The sequence below is a fragment of the Pseudophryne corroboree genome, chromosome 9 (genome assembly GCF_028390025.1).
Source record: "Pseudophryne corroboree isolate aPseCor3 chromosome 9, aPseCor3.hap2, whole genome shotgun sequence".
Lineage (NCBI taxonomy): Eukaryota > Metazoa > Chordata > Amphibia > Anura > Myobatrachidae > Pseudophryne > Pseudophryne corroboree.
The window spans coordinates 273,515,924-273,536,544 of NC_086452.1; the positions used below are offsets into that span (position 1 = coordinate 273,515,924).

The following is a 20,621-nucleotide window of genomic DNA, read 5'->3' on the forward strand; positions in this document are numbered from 1 at the left end:
TATTAAAGTCTCATACATGAATGAGGAATCATGCAAAAATATTGTAAATCTCACCATGATAGCTTTTTATTTTCTTTAGTTTTTAAAAGTTATCTTTATGACTATAAGTAGCTTTAAGAATTGCATAAAGAATTCATAGAATTTGATTTGTTGACATGTATTTATTATTAAAATAGGTTTCATGTATTTCCATAGGTTATAATGTTTGTAATGAAAATCAATACTCTTTGCACACACTCAGCAAAAGAACAGGTCAGAGTTGGTAGTCTATTGATTAAACAAACCTAGTTGGTTATATAGGTTGAGTCTCCTATATCCGAAAATTCTAAATATTCAGAAATCCAAAAGAGGTCTTGTTACCCTACTTATTGAACAACCCTTGTACATCTTGCAGTGATACATAGTGTTAAGCATGTGCATAGGCGTCGGAACGGGGGGAAATGGGGGGGCAAGGGGGCAGCATGCTCCCCCAAACGAGATGGAGGCACAGGCGCGGGTTAGGGGGAGCGCTTACCCCTGGATCCCCGCCGGTGACTCCTTCTGTAAAATCAATGTGCTGCCGCTGCCTGCTATGCCTATGCCCCATGTCCTCCTAGTCGTCATTATTATTGTTATATTTACACCAACATGCATATGAGATCTACACCTCCTGATAGGTGCATCTGCATCTGTGTCTCCAACTAACTTACTTGCAATTATACAAAACATGTTTACTTTGCCCATCTCTTCTATTCACCATAATGCCTCTGTAACATAATTCAAAGATATGTAAAAACTTGATACGAATGTATGCATTGGGGCAGTGTCTGTTGTGGGAGCGGAGTCTGTTGAGGGGGTTGGTATTCCTCCTCATAGGGTCTGATCCTGAGTTGGACACAGTTGCGACTTTCCTTGCATCTTTTGCTGCAGTTGCATCTGTGACTTTTTGCTAATGTCGCTACAATGCAGTTCCCTAGTGTACATCAGTGCATTCAAATATGTAAGGACTGAAATACCCATGCTGCAATCATGCTTTGTGTATCTTTAGACACCACCATCAGTCGCAACATTGAAAACTTCAACAGTATAGAAACAAGAGAGCAGGTGCACCATACAACCATTGAAATTATAATAAACTGAACCATACATCATATCTGAGATTCTTAGCATAAAATTTGCCAATATTATGAGCCTGTCCACCAATCGTCAAGGTGACCTTATCAGGCAGATCCCTAACATTATAGAGTTTCACCTCTGGGGCACAGGGCTACAACCCAGCTAAAAGATAGCAGTGAAAAAATCTCAGTGTTAGGTAAGTGAAAGTAGCTGCTGAGTGTTAGAAAGAGGACACCAGTAAAGTATCAGAGTGTTAAAAAGGTGAGGTTAGCTGATCAATATTAAAGTGTTGAAAAAATGAAAGATGTGTGAAAACTGTTACATAAATTAAAAACAAACACAGAGTGGTATAGGTGTTAAAAATATATGTAGGAAGGTGATGCCTTTAGACGGCCCAGGTATGCGTGCTCACAGTACCGGCGGTATCTAATGTTTAAAAAACGCACACAGGGTTTTATGCTTTATGCACTCCATGCTGCAAGAAAAAAAAGTCTGATACCAGTCCGGTGCTCTCTGCAGTTCCCGGTCATCTCCCCTCCATCTTTCAACTGCAGAGGTGGTTGCTAGGAGCTGAGGTGGCTGCTGGGAGGGGAGGTGGGAGCTAAGAGATGTAGTTCTCCCTGCTGCTACCTCCAGAATCACATAAACACACACACACACACACACACACACACACACACACACACACACACACACACACACACACACACACACACACAATGAAGGGGTGGGGGGGGGTCACACACCTTACACAAACTGCTGCTGCAGAAAACCAGACCCCAACAGGTTTGAGGAGTAGACACTGCTTCAAATGTGAGTGATTAAGGACTAATTTAGCTAATTGGAAACTTCCAGTTGCCTAATTAATCATTGTGGGTGGGGGGAAACAGAGCAAGTCCGGATGATTTCCCCCCAAAATAATGATTTTGGGAAAAATAAGCCTTGTTCTGGGGGTGCGAGAAAAAAGACGTGGTGATTTCTATAGAAATCAGCCATGCTCATTTTCTCTTCTTCAACTGAATAGGAAAAACCCAGCGGCTGCAGGAAAAACCCTGCGCTGCCAGGTTTTTCAAATCTCTGCGCACAACTGAAAATACCCTTACTGTATATGTTAAATTTCAGAACTAGGTTAAGAAGTAAGTAAATTGTTAGAGAAATGGTTGGAGGATAAAGGACAAACAACATATATTGACCAGACTTAACGTTTAGGATCAGTATTGGACTTTAAACTGTTTTATTAATGTAACAAAGAAAAAATTGGCATGCAGATGTTAATTACAGTATATAAAAATGTTCTGTTTTCGAAAATTCAACCCTTGCGTCATAAAGTGTGACTTAAATTTTAGACAAGGAAATCTGTATAAATGAATCATTCGTAAGAAAAATCAATAATGCACTTTAACTATTTTACATAAATTGAAAGATATATTTACAATATAAAACAAATAATTTCTAACAATTTTGAGTGAATTTAAAATAATAGAATAAAACATGTGCTGACTTTTTTTATTTGTCACATGTTGCTTACTATCAAATATTTATTTCAATGGTGTCCTTAGGAAAATGGGATCCGGATGATTTCTGATGGCAGCCCTGTTTGCAAATATATGATAATCCACTTATCACTTTGTGGTGCTTCTGTGCATGTATTATGTCGTTTCTTCAGGAAAAAGAGAGGCAGCTGTTAACATCTGTTTACATTAAGGAATAAAAGTATTGTTTAGTGTCTAGACTAGATGTTGTGCAGGCTAATTTGTTTTAAGGATATAGGATAATCTTAAGGATAATCCTCTCCAGCATTGATCCCGTTGTATCGGGTGATCTTCTGTATGCCGAATGTCGGAATACCGGCACACAGTATACCGGTGCCGGAATCCCGACACCCGGCATACCAACAACTATCCTCCCTAGTGGGGGTCCACGACCCCCCTGGAGGGAGAATAAAATAGTGTGGCGCGCTTAGCGCACCACCTTGCCCGCAAGGGGCTCCTTTGCGCTCGCCACGCTATCTGTATGCCGGCGTTCGGGCTCCCAGCGCCGGTATGCTGGTCGCCGGGAGCCCGAGCACCGGCATACCGTACGACACCCCGCTGTATCATGTGCTTCCTATGGTGTGGATCATTGGGTAGTCCATAAATGGGTAACAGTCAACAGGTTGACCCCATATGGTCAAGATGCAACAGGATGACATGTAAAAAGTAGACAGTACAAATGGTTGACAAGGTCAAAAGGTCAACATGGAAATGGGCAACACACAAAAAAAGTTGATACAAGTTTTGGGAGCTATTTTGGGTTTCATTTTCTATGTTAAACCACACGTGACCCCAAATAGTGTACTGCTTCGCACACCACACTTCAGGCAAGGTTATCATTCCCAATCGTAGACCACGTGGATGGTAAATAATTAAAAAGTTGACCCTGTTGACCTTTTGTACCTGTCAACCTTAAGCACAGTTGACCTTTTATATATCAAGCTATTGACCATGTCTACCTTTTGTACCTATCGACCTAATGCATGTCGACCATATAGGGTTGCCTTATTGACTGTTACCCTAATGATCCACACCCTAGTCAAACACATGATACAGGGGTAACTAATGTCCTATATCCTTATGACAAATTAGCCTGCACAACATCTAGTCTTCATATCCTGTGCACGTAAGAAGATATTAAGAGCTGTCTTACTTTTTCCTGAAGAAACCACATAATATTTGCACAGAAGCACCACAGTGATGAGTGGATTATTATCTATTTACAAACGGGGCTGCCATCAGAAATAGTGGGGCCCAGGACTGCAATAGGAAGATCCCCCTCTCCCATTTAAGGGGCATGGCCTCATGGTGAATAGGCATGGCCACATAATAGTATCAATTCAAATATGCAACCATAGTGCCCCTTGATTATACATGTTACATCACAGAGTAGAGCCACTTATTCACATTATGCCACACAGTAGAACCCCTTTTTCATTTGCCACACAGTAGTACCCCTTTTCACATTATGCCACACAGTAGTACCCCATACTCACATTTTGCCACACCGTAGTACCCTTTTTTCACATTATGCCACGCAGTGGTACCACTTATTCATATTTTGCCACAAGTAGTATTCCTTACTAACATTATGCCACACAGTAGTACCCCTTATGACACACAGTAGTACCCCTTAAATACATTATGTCGCACAATAGGAGCCCCCCCTCTAACCTATATGTTACTAAAGAGTGTACTGAGCCTAATGCCCAGCCAGTCACCAGGGGCTCAGGCTATTGCACAGTGCACAGGAAGTGCCTTGGGCCTACATAATACCCATAGTCACTTATACTTATGACATGAGCCCTCTGCCTGCTGAACATGCCCCACAGGCCTGAGGTCTGATTGCACCCATGGGCCTTATGTCTAACACCTGGTGGTCCATAGCCCCAGCCATCACACTTCTGTCTCTCTAGCCCTGAAGTGTCTTCCAAGCTCTAACCAGCACCCTTCTGTCTTTCCAGCCCTGAAGTGTCTTCCAAGCTCTAACCAGCACCCTTCTGTCTCTCCAGCCCTACAGTGCCTTACTAGTCCCCTACTCCAGCCACCACCCTTCTGTCTTTCCAGTCCTGCACTCTCATTTCCAGCCCTATTCTGCCTCTCCAGCCCAGCATTCTGTCATTTCCAGACCCATTCTGCCTCTCCAGCACCGCATTCTCTGATTGCCAGCCCTGTCATTTCCAGCCCCAAACCTGCCTTTCCAGCCCTGTATTCTGTCATTGCCAGCAGTGCTCTCTGTTATTCCCAGCCCCATTCCGCCTCTCCAACCCTGCATTCTCTCATTGTCAGCCCCATAGCTGCCTTTCCAGTCCTGTATTCTGTCATTGCCAGACCTGCACTCTGCAATTTCCAGCCCCATTCTGTCTCTCCAGCCCTGCATTCTGTTATTTTAAGCCCTATTCCACCTCTATAGCCCTGCATTCTGTCATTTCCAGCCCTGCAGTCAGTAATTTCCAGACCCATTCTTTCTCTACAGCACTGCATTCTGTCATTTCCAGACCCATTCTGCCTCTCCAGACCTGCATTCTGTCATTGCCAGACCCATTCTGCCTCTCCAGCCCTCCACTCTGTCATTTCCAGACCCATTCTTTCTCTTCAGCACTGCATTCTGTTATTACCAGACCCATTCTGCCTCTCCAGCCCTGCATTCTCTAATTGCCAGCCCTGAACTCTGTCATTTCCAGCCCCAACCTACCTTTCCAGCCCTGTATTCTGTCATTGCCAGCACTGCTCTTTGTTATTTCCAGCCCCATTCTGTCTCTCCAGACCTGCATTTTGTAATTTCCAGCCCCATTCTGCCTCTCCAGCCCTGCATTCTTTCATTGTCAGCCCCATTGCCAGCCCTGCACTCTGTCATTTACAGCCCCATTCTGTCTCTCCAGACCTGCATTGTCATACTCAGCCCCATTCTGCTTCTCCAGCCCTTCACTCTATCATTTCCAGAACCATTCTTTCTCTCCAGCCCTGCATTCTGTTATATCCAGACACATTCTGCATCTCTAGCCCTGCATCATCTCATTGCCAGCCTTGAACTCTGTCATTTCCAGACCAATTCGACCTTTCTAGTCCTGTATTCTGTCATTGCCAGCCACATTCTCTCTCCAGCCCTGCATTCTGTCATTTACAGCCCCATTCTGCCTCTCCAGCCCTGCATTCTCTGATTGCCAGCCCCATTGCAAGCCCTGAATGCTGTCATTTCCAGCTTCATACTGCCTTTCCAGTCCTGCATTCTGTCATTGCCAGACCTGCACTCTGTAATTTCTGGACCCATGCGGTCTCTCCAGCCCTGCATTCTGTCATTTCCAGTCCCATTCTGCCTCTCCAGTGCTGCATTCTGTCATTACCAGACCCATTCTGCCTCTCCAGCCCCTGCACACTGTCACATCCAGCCCCATTCTGCCTCTCTAGCCCTGCATTCTCTCATTACTAGCCCCATTGCAAGCCCTGCACTCTGTCATTTCCAGACCCATTCTGCCTCTCTAGCTCTTCACTCTGTCATTTCCAGCCCCTGTCTGCCTTTCCAGTCCCAGTCTGCCTTTCCAGTCCTGCATTCTGTCATTGCCAGTGCTGCATTCTGTCTTTTCCAGTCCAATTCTGCCTCTCCAGCCCTCCACTCTGTCATTTCCAGTCCCCTTCTACCCCAGCTAGCATGCAAATCTTACCCTTCTCTTCTGTTCTTCTGATCCAGGTTGCTGCTACTCTGGCACCATGCTTACTCTTTCCTCAGTGGCGCACCATGATGTCACGCCAATGTATAATAAACTTTATTGTTCATCGGCAGTGTTGGGCAATGGCCAGCAGGCATTCTGGGAGCATTTTAACTGGCTGCACTGTCTGGCAGTAGCGTCAGGAAAGATCCCATCTTCTTGATGCAGTAGCTGGGGGCAGGCAGACCATCCGGGGGTCCCCTTTTACTTGCGACGGATGGTAGTAGCGGCAGGCGGTGGGTGGATGAAGAACAGGGGTCCTCTTTCGTTTTCTTGAGGCAGTACCTGCGGGAAGGCAGACCGTCTGGGCAAAGGACGGGGCCCCTTTCACGTAGCCGCAATGCGGCCATCAGGTGGATGGTAAGAGCGGGACAGGCCTCCCTTCTGTAGTCCCAACAGTCCCCCTGATGGTGACCCAGGGGCGTTTTAAGAGAGGAGGAGGCCCATGTTCAGCCTCCTCCGTTCGGGCCTCCTCCTCTCTGCCCAGAGCGCTGTAGATTCTAAGCACTAGAGGGCTCAGACTCTACTGCGCATGCGCAGATCTCTGGGACAATGGCACGGCGGACATTTTCCTGAGATTTCTCTACTGCGCATGAGCAGAACTCCGTGAAAATGGCCGCTGAGCCATTTCCACAAAGTTCTAATAGCGCTTTGGATGCCGGCGATGGACTTCGGAGGGGTGAGTATTTTAAAAATGGGTGCAGTGTGTGCGGTGGGGGCCCCCTCTGGACTCAGGGGCCTGTGTGCAACGCACACAGTGCACCCATTATAGAAACGCCAGTGTGGTGACCCTATTTGCAACTGTAGTTAAGTAAGACTACTGCATTTTATGTGTTAATGGAATGGCTTTTTTTACTGGTTCACAGCAGTGTGCTCGTGGATTTTCAGTGTGCGTTTCTTTTAAATAAACATTTAGGCGAAATTTGAAACAGATGTAAAATTGCAGGTGATACTGAATGTAGATAAATGTAGGGTTATATAAAGGGATGAAGCCGACGGTCACTATACAGACGCCGGGATCCCACCCAATTCAGAGCCAGACATTCGGCATGCCGACTATCAGGGACTATTCCCACTTCGTTGCCCTGGCCCTAATCCCAAATGCCGGTCACCTGAACCTAACCCTATAAAACCAGTCCTTGATCATAACTATTTTTTTAAACTAAATATATGGAATAAAGTTATATGTAATAGATAAAAATAAATTGATAATTTAAATGGAATACTTTTTTAATTGAATAAATAAAATTTTAATGGCAATATGGAATAAAATTGGGGCAACTAAGATGAAAAAGGATTTAGGACTACTAGTTGACAGTGGATGCAATCAATTTTCTGGCTGTCAGGATATCAATGTCGGAATGCCGACAGCCAGAATCTCGGTTTGTAGGGACTATTCTCACTCGTGGGTGTCCACAACACCCATGGAGTGAGAATAGAACCTGAGGCAAACACTCGTACCGCTCACCCTGCTGCTGGCATTCTGGCGGCTGGGATGCCGCTGTCGGGATCTTGACAGCCTTGCATCCCGCCCACTGGTAATTAGTAAGATACAGATACAGCTCATTAGAATGCCGTAAATAGAGAATTATAGCATACTGAGCATGCCTATGTCAGGCTCCGGAGCCTTACCTCCGGCGGGTGCTCCCGCAGATTACTGTCCCGCTGGTTGGTGCGGCTACGGCGGCGGGTCCTCCTGTATGGATGTGCGGCTGCCAAGGGCTGGGGGCCGAGAGTCTGGAGAGCCGGGTGCTGCGGCGGGGATCGCTGCGGTAAGGTCCTCTGGTGGTGACACAGTATAGTGTGTCAGAGACAGAAGTTGGCTAAAGCTGTGTGCTAACAGCTAAGTATGTCTCCTGTGCTGGGAGCAGCCATGTTGGAGTCTGGTCTCCAGGTATTACCAATGAAGTTCCCAATCTGTGTCCAGCCAATCCTGTGTGTTCTCCCCTTACAAAATGGGGCTGGCTCAGAGGGAGAGCGCCAGTGCTTCAAGTTACCTCCTTGTGAAAGGTTCTCCAGCTCTGTGCTCCCAGGTTACTTCTGGTTCCCTGGTCCTGGTTGCTCTCATGCATTGGTTACCTAAACGCTACTACAGTCCTGCTGTCTAAGTCCGTTATCACTCGTGGAAGCGCTCACGGGATCCCAGGTCGTAGAGGAGCTCCAGGTGCTAACGGCGGTTCCCGCAGACGTCTTCATTTCTTCAAAGTCCAAGTTCTTCAGCCTCATCTTTCAATCACAAACCACAGTCTTCATTTCTTGAAAATCCAAGTTCTTTAGCCTCGTCTTTCAATCACAAACCAGTCTTCATTTCTTCAAAATCCAAGTTCTTCTGCCTCGTTTTTCAATCACAAACCACGTCTTCATTTCTTCAAAGTCCAAGTTCTTCAGCCTCGTCTTTCAATCACAAACCACAGTCTTAATTTCTTCAAAGTCCAAGTTCTTCAGCCTCGTTTTTCAATCACAAACCACGTCTTCATTTCTTCAAAGTCCAAGTACTTCAGCCTCGTCTTTTAATCATAAAACACAGTCTTCAGTTCTTCTTTACCGGAGTTCTTCAGCTTCACTCTTCAAGTCATTTAACCATAGACTCTAATTCTTCCAGTTTCTTCAATTTCTCCAATATTCGTGTACAGCCTGATTATTCATTAAAACTATAGTTATCTTCCTACGAAGTCCTCCTTTTCTTTACGCCCTCCGGCCAACATTAACACTTAGTTTGGCTTCCACGCCACGAGGAGAAAGTATATTCAGCCACCTCGTTTACTCTCCTCTCAGGTAGCTGTCTCTTTAGCCAAAACTCGGTTGTCGGAACCCCAACTTACGCCGAGCGTGACAGTCTAGAAGCAATTTGATGTATTTTGAAATACATGCAGGCAATAGATCGGTGCATGAAATGGACATTTCTGTACAGTGAGCATGCGATCAAATGGATCTGTTCGTGATCCTAGCATTAGCTTAATGGAAATTCTCATTCAACTTTTCAATACAGTATTTATAATGTGATGAGTAGGTTGTAATGTTAATGCTTGCTACATCTCCATGGGATACAGGTTTTTCCACCTAAAGATGGATATAGAAAATTTCAAAAAGTGCGACAACTTCCTCAATTGAATAGAAGGATGAAATGAGAAAAAAGTATTATAGCTATATTAATAACTAATGGATATTTTAGGTCTGGATGATCCAAGAAATTTATCTAATCACTATTTTGCGATTAGGAAGAATTTTTTTTTCCTGTGAGATAAAATTAGCAACTGTTACCCTACAAAGGGGATTTAATTGTGCCTGATACATTTTTGGGCTAAAAAAATGGGTTTTAGCACAATTTTTTCCTGATGGTTTTAGGATCACGGATAAGTTCCTGGATCCATGTGAAAAATCCTGAATTGAATAACGCCCCCGTCCCCCTCCTTCATGGATCAATTAGCCATGGAAATTTACCATGGCCAATTGAATTACCCCCTATACTTTTATTTTGTCTTCCTGTGTATCTACATCAAACCGTAACTAGTCTTTTCGGTGCCCTGTGCCAGAAAACGAATTGGTGCCCCCCCCCCCCCCCCCCCCCCCACACACACACACACACATTGAAGGTGCACAGCAAAAATATAGGGGCATGGCTTCATGGGGAAGGGGCATGGTAACAAAGTAATACCAATTCATATTATGCCACACAGTAGACTTCATTATTGAAATTACGCTGCACAGTAGTGCCGTTTATACACATTGCACCAGGTAGAGCCCCTTATATACATTATGCCAGGTAGAGCTCCTTTTACACATTACTACAGGTAGAGCCCCCTTTTACACATTTATAGAACACCTATACTTACAGCATACTCCCAAGCAATTGGATTTTGACACCAATCCTCTTATACCAGCATTTATGCACTTAGTTTTTGACCTATTTTTCATTTAGTTACATTATCCTTTATTTGAAATACAATTCTTATCAGACATACCATTAACTTCAGTCACATCCTTCTTTATTTAAAGCACACATTTCAGAATACTGTCATACCCAGGGTTCAAACCCATTCATGACCTTCCATATTGCAGTCAAACACCTTATTCATGGAGCTACTTGCCCCTGTGTGGAAAGTTTGAGAGTATTTTCAAATGTATATCTTAAATAAAGGAGTGTGTGACTGAAGGTACTCAGGGACTTGAGGGTAGATGAGGGTGTCCAAGCGATCCTGGGGATTAAAGAGGCGAAAGTTGCTTGTGAAATTGATTAAAACAGAAAATTGACAGGTGCTGCAGAACGGGTGGTCTTCAGTATGCCGGCTGTCGGGATCCCGGCGCACAGTATACCAGCACCGGAATCCCGACAGCTGGCATACCGACACTTATTCTCCCTCGTGGGGGTCCACGACCCCCCTGGAGGGAGAATAAAATAGTGTGGCGCGTGTAGCGCATCACCGTGCCCGCAAGAGGCTGATTTGCGCTCACCACACTGTCGGTAAGCCGGCGGTTGGGCTCCCGGCGCCGGTATGCTGGTCGCCGGGAGTCCGACCGCCGCCATACCATACTACACCCCTGCAGAACAGCACCTCCTGCCTTGTGGTGCCCTGTGCAGTGGTGCAGAGAGGAAGGGGGGCAGGTATTATTTACCCGGGTCCAGGCCTGATGGCGCGGCCCAGAGGGGGCCCAAGTTCCCATCCTCCCTTACCTGGCAGCAGCACGTGCAGTTCTTCTCCTCAGCCTAGCACACGCTGCTGTGTGCTGGGCTGCAGTGTGGCCAGGGAGGCACATAAAGTATTCTTTTTTCTGTGTTTATTTCTAAGTGTGCAGGGCCACATCTTCCATGTGTAGGCCACACCCCCTGAATAGTACCTGGGCCCAGCCAGGCTCTCTTCTGCAAAGAACCAACAATTTAAAGTGCTGGCAAACTGTGTATGTATATAAATTTATTTTTATTTTAATTATTATTTTATTATCTAGTCCAATTTAAAACATAATATCAGCAGGATAATATTAAAACAAACATTTATACACTTTCTGGAGTGGTAGAGAAAGTTCCTTGACTAGCTCTGCGGATATTACATTTTCTGCAGCTCCTGAATCCACCAAGGCTGTGAAGATATGGGAACCTTGTGGATGTTTTATTTGTATGGATTGGATATAACACAGTCTTTCAGTGGCGGAACTTGTGCCAGTGCAACCAGTGCATTGCACTGGGGACCAACGCAGTGAAGGGGCCCAAAGCTGCTGGCATCATAATGAGTCACATTGACTCATTATGATGCCGGCCGAACCTTCTCCACTTGCCGCCAGTAACATCGCGCGGCACGGCGCGGCAGCAGCAGTTTAGGCTGAGCTGTGGTCAGCTCTATTACACTCTGGCTGGAAGAAGAGGAGGGGCCACAATCCCGTCTCCTCCCCGTTCCTCAGTCCCTCCCCGATTGCTCTGACCTGCGAGTTGACCCGGCTTCCATTGGATCTCCTTTGCTTGAGACTGTCCTGCTTGCCGCCCGCGACGGGGATCTCATGACATCCCCCAGCGTTAAGCCCCAAGATGGAGCTGTTTTCAATGCACTGCAGTTGGCTGTAAGTAAGCACTGCAAACTGTAATATTTATATCACACAGCCTGTCTATGTCACCTCTCCCTGGTGTCACCCTGTCACCTCTCCCTGGCAGCACCCTGCCTTTCCCTGTCACCCCACCCTTGTGTCATCCTGCCTCTCCCTGTCACCTCTCCCTGGTGTCATCCTGTCACCTCTCCCTGGCAGCACCCTGCGTCTCCCTGTTACCCCTCACATGTGTCACCCTGCTGTAATGTGTAAGAAGGGGAATCTGTCTGCCGTAATGTGTAAAAAAGGGGACGCTGTCTACCGTAATCTGTAAAAAGGGGGATGCTGTCTGCCGTAATGTGTAAAAAGGGGACGCTGTCTGCCGTAATGTGTAAAAAGGGGACGATGTCTGTTGTAATGAGTAAAAAGGGGACGCTGTCTGCCGTAATGTGTAAAAAGGGGATGCTGTCTGCCGTAATGTGTAAAAAGGGGACGCTGTCTGCCGTAATGTGTAAAAAGGGGATGCTGTCTGCCGTAATGTGTAATAAAAAGGGGACGCTGTCTGTCGTAATGTGTAAAAAGGGGACGCTGTCTGCCGTAATGTGTAAAAGAGGGGAACGCGGTCTGCCGTAATGTGTAAAAAGGGGAATCTGTCCGCAGTAAGGTGTAAAGGGGGCTCTACCTGGTGTAGTGGTGCTACTGTGCGGCGTAATTTGAATAACGGAGACTACTGTGCACCGTTATATGAATTGGAGTTATTTGTGGCCACACCCCTTTCCCACAAAGCCACACCCCTATATTTTCAGCGTGCCCCTACGGTGCGCATTGCCCCTGTTTTTCATGGAGTGGGGGGACTCTGATGCCGTTTCTTGCACACAGCGCTAAAATGTCTAGTTACGGCACTGTTGCCAAGTATCCATTTCCCTTGCTCTGAGCAGGTCCCCCTCACCAGATCCTCTCTAGGGGTGAGGAGGTGGACTTGCATGGGATGGGGGGGCAAAGCATTTTGTCGCACCTGGGCCCACCGCTCGCTAGTTCTGCCACTGCAGTCTTTGTTTTGGGGGGATGCGTTTAATTTGCCAGCTCTCGGGATCCTGGCGGTTAGGATACCGATGCCGGAATCTAGCCAGCCGACAATGCCACCAGCCAGAATCCCAGCGCAACAGGACTATTCTCATCCGTGGGTGTCTATGATGCCCATAGAGAGGAAATAGATCCTGTGGCGAGCGCAGTGAGCCACCGAGCCCGCAAGGGGACTCTTTGTGCTGCTGGCATTCTGGCAGATGGGATGCCGCTGTCGGGATTTTGACAGCCAGCATCCCATCAGCCAGTGAATCCTACTGAATCCGTTTTGAGTGAGTGAAAAGACACTCCTAGTCAGATCTCTCCATCATCATCTAGGGGAGCGTTTCCCAACTTGCAGAAACAATTCTTTAGGAAATGACCAGAGGTACCACAGTAAATGCACAGCTTCTCTTTGTCATCTTTCACGTTCCTTAAGAGAAAGGCGGGCCGTGCCAAGTTGCATAGGTTCATCCATAGGAGGTGAGGATGATGACACTTGGGGAACAGACTGGAATCTGTGGTGTGCTGACTTGCTTTTTTCAGATTATCTCTCTCTGAAATGTATAGCCACTCAATTACACATGGTAATTAATTCATCCAGTTTGGAGTGTAAATCCAGTTTGGAGTGCTCTATGTAGAGTTGTGCCCCCGTTTGTGCCCCCTAGTTTGTGGCGCTTACAAAAAATAAAATGACAAAAAATTAATTATTTAATACTCCCTATCCCCGCTCCTGATTCCCGACCGCTGCTGACCTCTGTCTCCGGCCGCCGATGTCATGACGTCTCTCCCATTTACAGCATAGACACTAGAGGTCAATTATGACCCCTAGCGTCTATGTGCTGCTCCCACAATGCGGTGAAGCGCACAATGATGTCATCGTGCACCGCACAGCAGTGACAGCACAGCACCGGGGGGCACCACCAGTAGGCTGTCTTGCCACGGCGGCGGTGCCCTCCAGATGGTGGCGGCGCCCCAGGCAAAAATCCTGTGTGGCTGTAGCAAGATCCGCTACTGAATGACAGCATGGGAACCACAGTGCTAACAGCAGCAGGTGGTAATGCAAGTAACGGCAGTAGGACACAGAGAAGCCAAGAAGTCACTGGAGTATGATCACAGGATTCACTAGGGCCTAGAATGATCCTTGGAAGGACCACAGTTGTTAAGGCAATGAGCTGATCCCTGAGGCTGGTTAATAAAAGGAGTGGTGTTACCTTATTAGTCTGGCTGACCAGGTGAGCAGCCAGGTGAAAGATAATCACTGAGTAAGTCTGCAGGGAGGTTTGGATATAGCAAAAAATTAATGTTTAACCCTGTAAGGCTAAGACCAAGATTCATGGCAAACTGTACATAAAAGCATCAGCTTTACTTATAGTTATAGGAAACAATTGGATACAATAAGAAAGTTTGGGAAAACTTTCACTTTTAATCATGACAGTTTTATCTAAAAGAGTGCCATGTGCAGTGGTACATGTCACAACACCCTAGTTATGCCCAAATTGATCTGGTTGGTATATGATTTTTGTTAATATAGAAGACAAAACATATTTTCAGTATATAGTGTCGGTTACCGAAATGGGAGAGTACTGTATGTAGATCCCAAAATAATTAAGGTTATCTCAGGTAAAAGGGTTATAGATTCATGTATGATTGGTAACAACATAAGGCAATCTGAAACATATAGCAACGTGTTGGCCACATATAAAAGCAGTGTTGTTGTCTGCGAACCTATCAAGAATGTGGGATTATCATGAAATACATAGAAGCAAGGGGCTCAGAGACTATAGCAAAATGTTAGGGGGCAACCTTGGTGCGTTGCTCACTCAATACAAAACGAAGAAGAAAGAGTCATTCATCACAATTTGCAAGGGAGCACTTCAATTAAAAAAATTAGATTTTGTGGGAAGCCAAAACCCTGGAATCTTTTGTACAGGTGGTACCACATTACTAAAAGAAAGACCTTTTTTTCTGCATCTAATGGTAAGAAAATATATAACTCATCTCTGTTTCATCCTTTCAGAGATAGAGAACAAATAAAACAAATCAAGTCTGATTCTTTAAACCAGTGGTACTTAAACTGTGGGTCGCGACCCCAATGTGAGTCATGCATATCTCAGCTTGGGGTTGCGAGTCTCATGGGCTCAGACTGATGACTCCTTGGATCTACGAGCAGTCATCGGGCAGCAGCCCCGCCCCCACCACAGTGCTCTGCATCTCTTGCAGCCCAGCAGCAGCCCCCACCTCAGTGCTCACTACTCACCATCCCCAGTCTCTGCCCTGTTCGGCATAATTTTCAACTGCCACTGAAGACAAATTTGGCGGCAAGTCACGTGGCGGTCACGGGCCCAGAGCTGCGGTGCCCGCTGCGGACAAACTGGCTCAGGGCTGATGCCCTACTGTGCTCACTGTCACCGAAGGCATTGTGTGAACTGAATACATTTTCTGATGTGTAAATAACGTGGCCAGGATAATCTATTACTCAGGGACAGCGCGCCATTACAGGGGGTGGGGCTTCCCAGAGCAGTGGTGGGGCTACCCTGAGGCGGGTAGGCGCAATTTCCTGCTGCTGTGGATCATTCAGGCTGCATGTATGATGCTCCTCCGATGACCCACGCTGCTACAAGACACTGTACTGGTACCAGGGGGCCATAGAAGGGGGAGCACGCCAGCAGCAGCGCCGCTGCACTATTGTCAGGTCATACACTTACGTGGGCTGCGCTGTATTACAGTTGTGTAAGATGTCTGTTGACATGGTTATGTATACTGCTTGTTACTCAACCCCGTCTTCAGTGGGGTCACTCATGTGTGAACAATGTTCCTTATCTCCACAGGGACACAGTTAACAGGCACCTGACTGTCTGGATAGTTTTAAAAGCATGATTCAGAATGTAAATTCAGAATTAGCTGCAGCTAAAAAAGAGAGACAAGTGTTAAAACACTCTATTGACTGTGTGGCCAAAGCAACAGATACCAGAAAGGCTTCTCAGCCCCCTCTGGTGGTTTCACATAAACGCTCACTGCCTCAGGTGCTCCAGTCTGATTCTGATCAGCCTGATGTGGATGATGATGATATGGATAAGGACAGCTCTCTGTCCCCTGGGGTGGAGGCTCTCATTTTTGCTGTAAGAGAGGTCCTTCACATACCGGATCAGGAGGCAGAACCAGATGAGGAGTTGTTCTTTATTGTTAGACCAAAGACTTCAGCAACTTTTCCTGTGTCTAAAGAATTAAACTCCCTGGCCAGAGAGGCTTGGTTAAACCCTGATAAAAAAATTTTTCAATCCCTCAGCTGAGGACAGATGGTATGGGGAAACCTACCGTCAGACTGCTAAGAAATTGGTGCTGCCTGTACCAGGGGCTATATCCATTAAAGAGCCAGCTGACCGTAAAATTGAGACCACACTCAAGGCAATTTATATGGCAGCGGGCGCAGCACAACAACCCACAATTGTGTGTGGGTGGATTTCCAGGGCGGTAGTCAAGTGGTCTGATATTGTTATTGACGGTTTAGACTTTCTGCCCCGGGATGAGGTCGTTACTCTGCTGCAACATATACAGGATGCTGCAAATTTTATGAGCGAGGCCATTAAGGAGTTGTGTAAGATAAATGACCGCACTTCTGCTATGGCTGTTTCAGCGTGCAGAGCTCTATGGTTACGTCAGAAGTCAGCAGACGCTGATTCCAAAAAGGGTGTAGAAAATCTTTCCTTTACAGGTGATGCCCTGTTTGCAGATGAATTAAATAAATGGATCTCCCAAGCAATCTGCCATCGGTTGCGCCATCTTCTAGACATTTTTACACAGGACCTTCCTTGCAGTCTTTTCGTGTGGCAAGGTTCAGAGGCAGGGGCTGAGGTGTCTCCACCACTTCCAGAGGATCTCGTGGTATGTCCCAGTAAGCCTGCCACTATTGTCTCCCTGGACCAGACCACCGGATCCCCTGCCGCTAAGCCTTCCACGTGCAAGGTGACTTTTAGGTAGGTGCTCGTCTTCAACACTTCGCCCACGTGTGGGCGGAGTCCTGCCATGACTCTTGGGTTAGGGACCTAATTTCCCAAGGATAACGGCTGGAATTTCAAACACTCCCTCTTCCCAGATTTTTCAAGTCGGGCTTACCAGCTTTACCCACAGCAAGAGTTTCCTTGCAAGAGGCTATTCAAAAACTTTTGTGAACAGGGGTGGTGGTTCCAGTACCTCCGCCATTATGCAACAGGTGTTTTTACGCCAGTCTTTTTGTCATTCCCAAACCAGACGGTTCAGTACGCCCCAGCTTGAACCTGAAGTCTCTAAACCCATATCTGCAGGTGTTCAAATTCAAGATGGAAACCCTGCAGGCAGTGGTGTCTGCTCTGGAGGAGGGGGAGTGCCTGGTGTCTCTGGATGTCAAGGATGCTTACCTACACATTCCCATGTGGCCCCCCCTTCCGGCTTACCTCAGGTTCACCATATTGGATGACCATTTCCAGTTTCAGGCCTAACCTTTTGGCTTATTCACAGCTCTGATTGTCTTCACAAAAGTCATGGTGGAGATTATGCTGCAACTGCGCAGGATTCACATGCATCAGGAAGTGACCTTATTTCCGAGAGCCTGGTTATCTGTTATGGTGGCTACAAGTTCCTCACCTTGTGGAAAGCAGGAGTTTCAATATCCACTCGTGGATTGTACTAACAACGGATGCCAGACTCTGGGGTTGGGGGGCTGTGACTCAAGGGGCCCGTTCCAGGGAAAATGGTCAAGACAGGAATCTGCTCTACCAATAAACATCCTAGAACCCAGGTAAATCTACAATGCTCTTCTGCAGGCTTCTCATCTACTGAGGGATCGGGCGAACCAGGTTCAATTAGACAACACCATGGTGGTGGCGTACATAAACCGACAAGGGAAAACAAGAAGCAGAGCAGCAATGCGAGAAGTGTCAAAAATCCTCCTCTGGGCAGAGGCCAATGCAAGGGCCATCTCAGCCATATACATTCCAGGAGTGGACAACTGGGAAGGGGATTTCCTCAGCAGACCATCTGGTGGAATGAGGTCTACATACCCAGGTTTTTCAACACTTAATTCAGCAGTGGGGCTGTCCGCAGATAGACCTGATGGCTTCTCGTCTCAAAAAAAGCTATGCCACTACTGTTCCAGAATGAGGGATCCCCAGGCTGTAGCAGTGGACGTGCTGACGACACCTTGGCCGTATCAGTTTGTGTATCTGTTCCCTCCTCTACCACTCATCCCAATAGTTATCAAAAGACTATGAAGGCAAAGCGTTCTAGCAATTCTAATTGCCCCGGATTGGCCTTGACGGGCATGGTACTCGGACCTCCTAACCATGGCTCTGGAGGATCCCTGGCCTCTACCGCTCAAAAAGGATCTTGTTCAACAAAGTCTGTTCATCTATCCAGACTTACAGCGGCTACGTTTGATGGCTTGGAAGTTGAGAAGGAGATTCTAGCAAGAAAACGTCTTCCCTCCCGGGTTATTTCCTCCATGATCCAAGCAAGGTGATGTCCAAACATTATCATCGTATTTGGAAGAAGTATTTTTCCTGGTGTGAAAGTAGAAAGGTGTCTCCAGTGGAGTTTAGAATCAATCGTTTTCTACTTTTCCTGCAAGCAGGAGTGGATCTGAGCCTATGTTTAGGCTCTATCAAAGTACAGATTTCTGCACTTTCTATTTTCTTCCAGAAGCAACTTGCCTTATTACCGAAAGTACAAACTTTCCTTAAAGGTGTTATTCATAGGCAACCGCCCTTTGGACCTCCTATGGCTCCATGGGATCTCAATGTGGTTATATCTTATCTTCAATTGGACTGGTTTGAACCCTTGCATAGGGTGGAGTTAAAATTTCTCACCTCGAAGACAGTGATGATATTGGCATTGGCGTCTGCCAGACATGTCTCTGAATTAGGGGCCTTATCCTGTAAGAGTCCTTATTTGATTTTTCATGAAGTTGGGAACTTAGGAACTATCCTCAATTTTTGCCTAAAGTGGTGTCAGCTTTTCATGTGAATCAACCTATTGTGGTTCCAGTGCTGTCTGACGTTTCAGTTGGTCCTGAGTCCTTACATGTGGTCAGGGCTCTGAAGATTTATGTCAAAAGGATGGCCCGTCATCAGAAATCTGACTCGCTGTTTGTCCTTTATGACGCCTCCAAGATTGGTGTGCCAGCTTCTAAGCAAACTATTGCTCGCTGGCTCCGGTTGACTATTCAACAGGCCTATACTTTGGCGGCTCTGCCTTTGCCAATGTCTATTCAGGCCCACTCGACTAGGACTGTGGGTTCTTCCTGAGCGGCTGCCCGGGGTGTCTCGGCCTTACAATTGTGCAGAGCCACAACTTCTAAATGCATCCTACACTTTAAATTGGGAAAAATTAGGGGTAACCGTGGTGGAAAAAGATTTAGGGGTGCTCATATATAATATACTTAATAACAGTACACAATGTCAAAATGCAGCAAAAAAGGCAAATAAAGTGTTTGCGTGCATAAAACGGGGCATTGAGACAAGGGATGAGAATGTAATCCTGCCACTGTACAAATCATTTATACGTCCACACCTTGAACATTGTGTTCAATTTTGGGCACCATATCAGGGAACTAGAAAGGGTTCAAAGGGGAGCTACTAAATTGATTAAAGAGTTAGAGACACTGGAGTATGAGGAAAGGCTTACTAGGTTAAATATGTATACACTAGAAAAGAGGCGTCTAAGAGGAGACATTATTAATATATTCAAATATGTAAAGGGTCATTACAAGAAGTTAGCAGGGGATCTGTTTATTAAATGAACTCTGTATAGGACATGTGGGCACTCGCTGAGGCTAGAGGAGAGAAAATTCCGTACACAATGTAGGAAAGGGTTCTTCACGGTAAGGGCAATAAAGATTTGGAACTCCCTGCTGGAGAAGGTAATAATGGCAGACTCTGTAGATGCATTTAAAAATGTATTGGACACATTTTTAACTGGAAAACATATCCCGGGTTATAGCATTTAGCATAGTGACATTAATATCTGGGAGTGGTAGAATCATAGTTGTCAATTGGTACTAAACCATTACTTCAGCAGGTGCATTATAATATGAACAGGTTAACGCAGAATATAGGTTGAACCCGATGGGCATTTTGTCTCTTTTCAAACTCACTAACTATGCAACTATGTAACTTGGCCAGGTTCGAACACCTTTGTTAAATTCTATAGGTTCGACACCTTGGCGAAGGATGACCTTCAATTTGGTCAGGCGGTTTTACAGGGGTCTCAGCACTTTCCCATCCATTTGGGAGCTTTGGGACTTCCGCATGGTACTAAAGTACAAAACTTCAGTATCCACAAGGATAGTGATAGAGATAATAGGAATTTAATACCTACCTTTTCTCGTAGTCTGTAGTGGATACTGGGCACCCGCCTCAGTGCTTCAATCCTGATTACCTGTGTAAGTATTTGGTTGGCCCACCGTTGCGGTCCCAGTTTGTTGTTGAGAACCCCAGTATCCACTACGGACTACGAGAAAAGGAATTACCGGTAGGTATTAAGTTCCTATTTTATTAAAATAAGACAGGTCCAAATACCAATAGGAAATTCCAAGATCAGCCCAGCAGGAGATTCAGCTTTTATTTCTGTGCAGGGTAAATACTGGCTGCTTTATTTTTACACTGCAAATTAGATTGCAGATTGAACACACCCCACCCAAATCTAACTCTCTCTGCACACGTTATATCTGCCTCCC

General features: G+C 46.1%; 1 protein-coding gene across 2 annotated transcripts in view; it reads left to right on the forward strand.

Moving 5' to 3' along the window:
- RGS21 (regulator of G protein signaling 21) overlaps window positions 1-20,621 on the forward strand; it is a 498,283-nt gene that overhangs the window by 36,154 nt on the left and 441,508 nt on the right. The gene's annotated exons all lie outside the window — the stretch shown is intronic.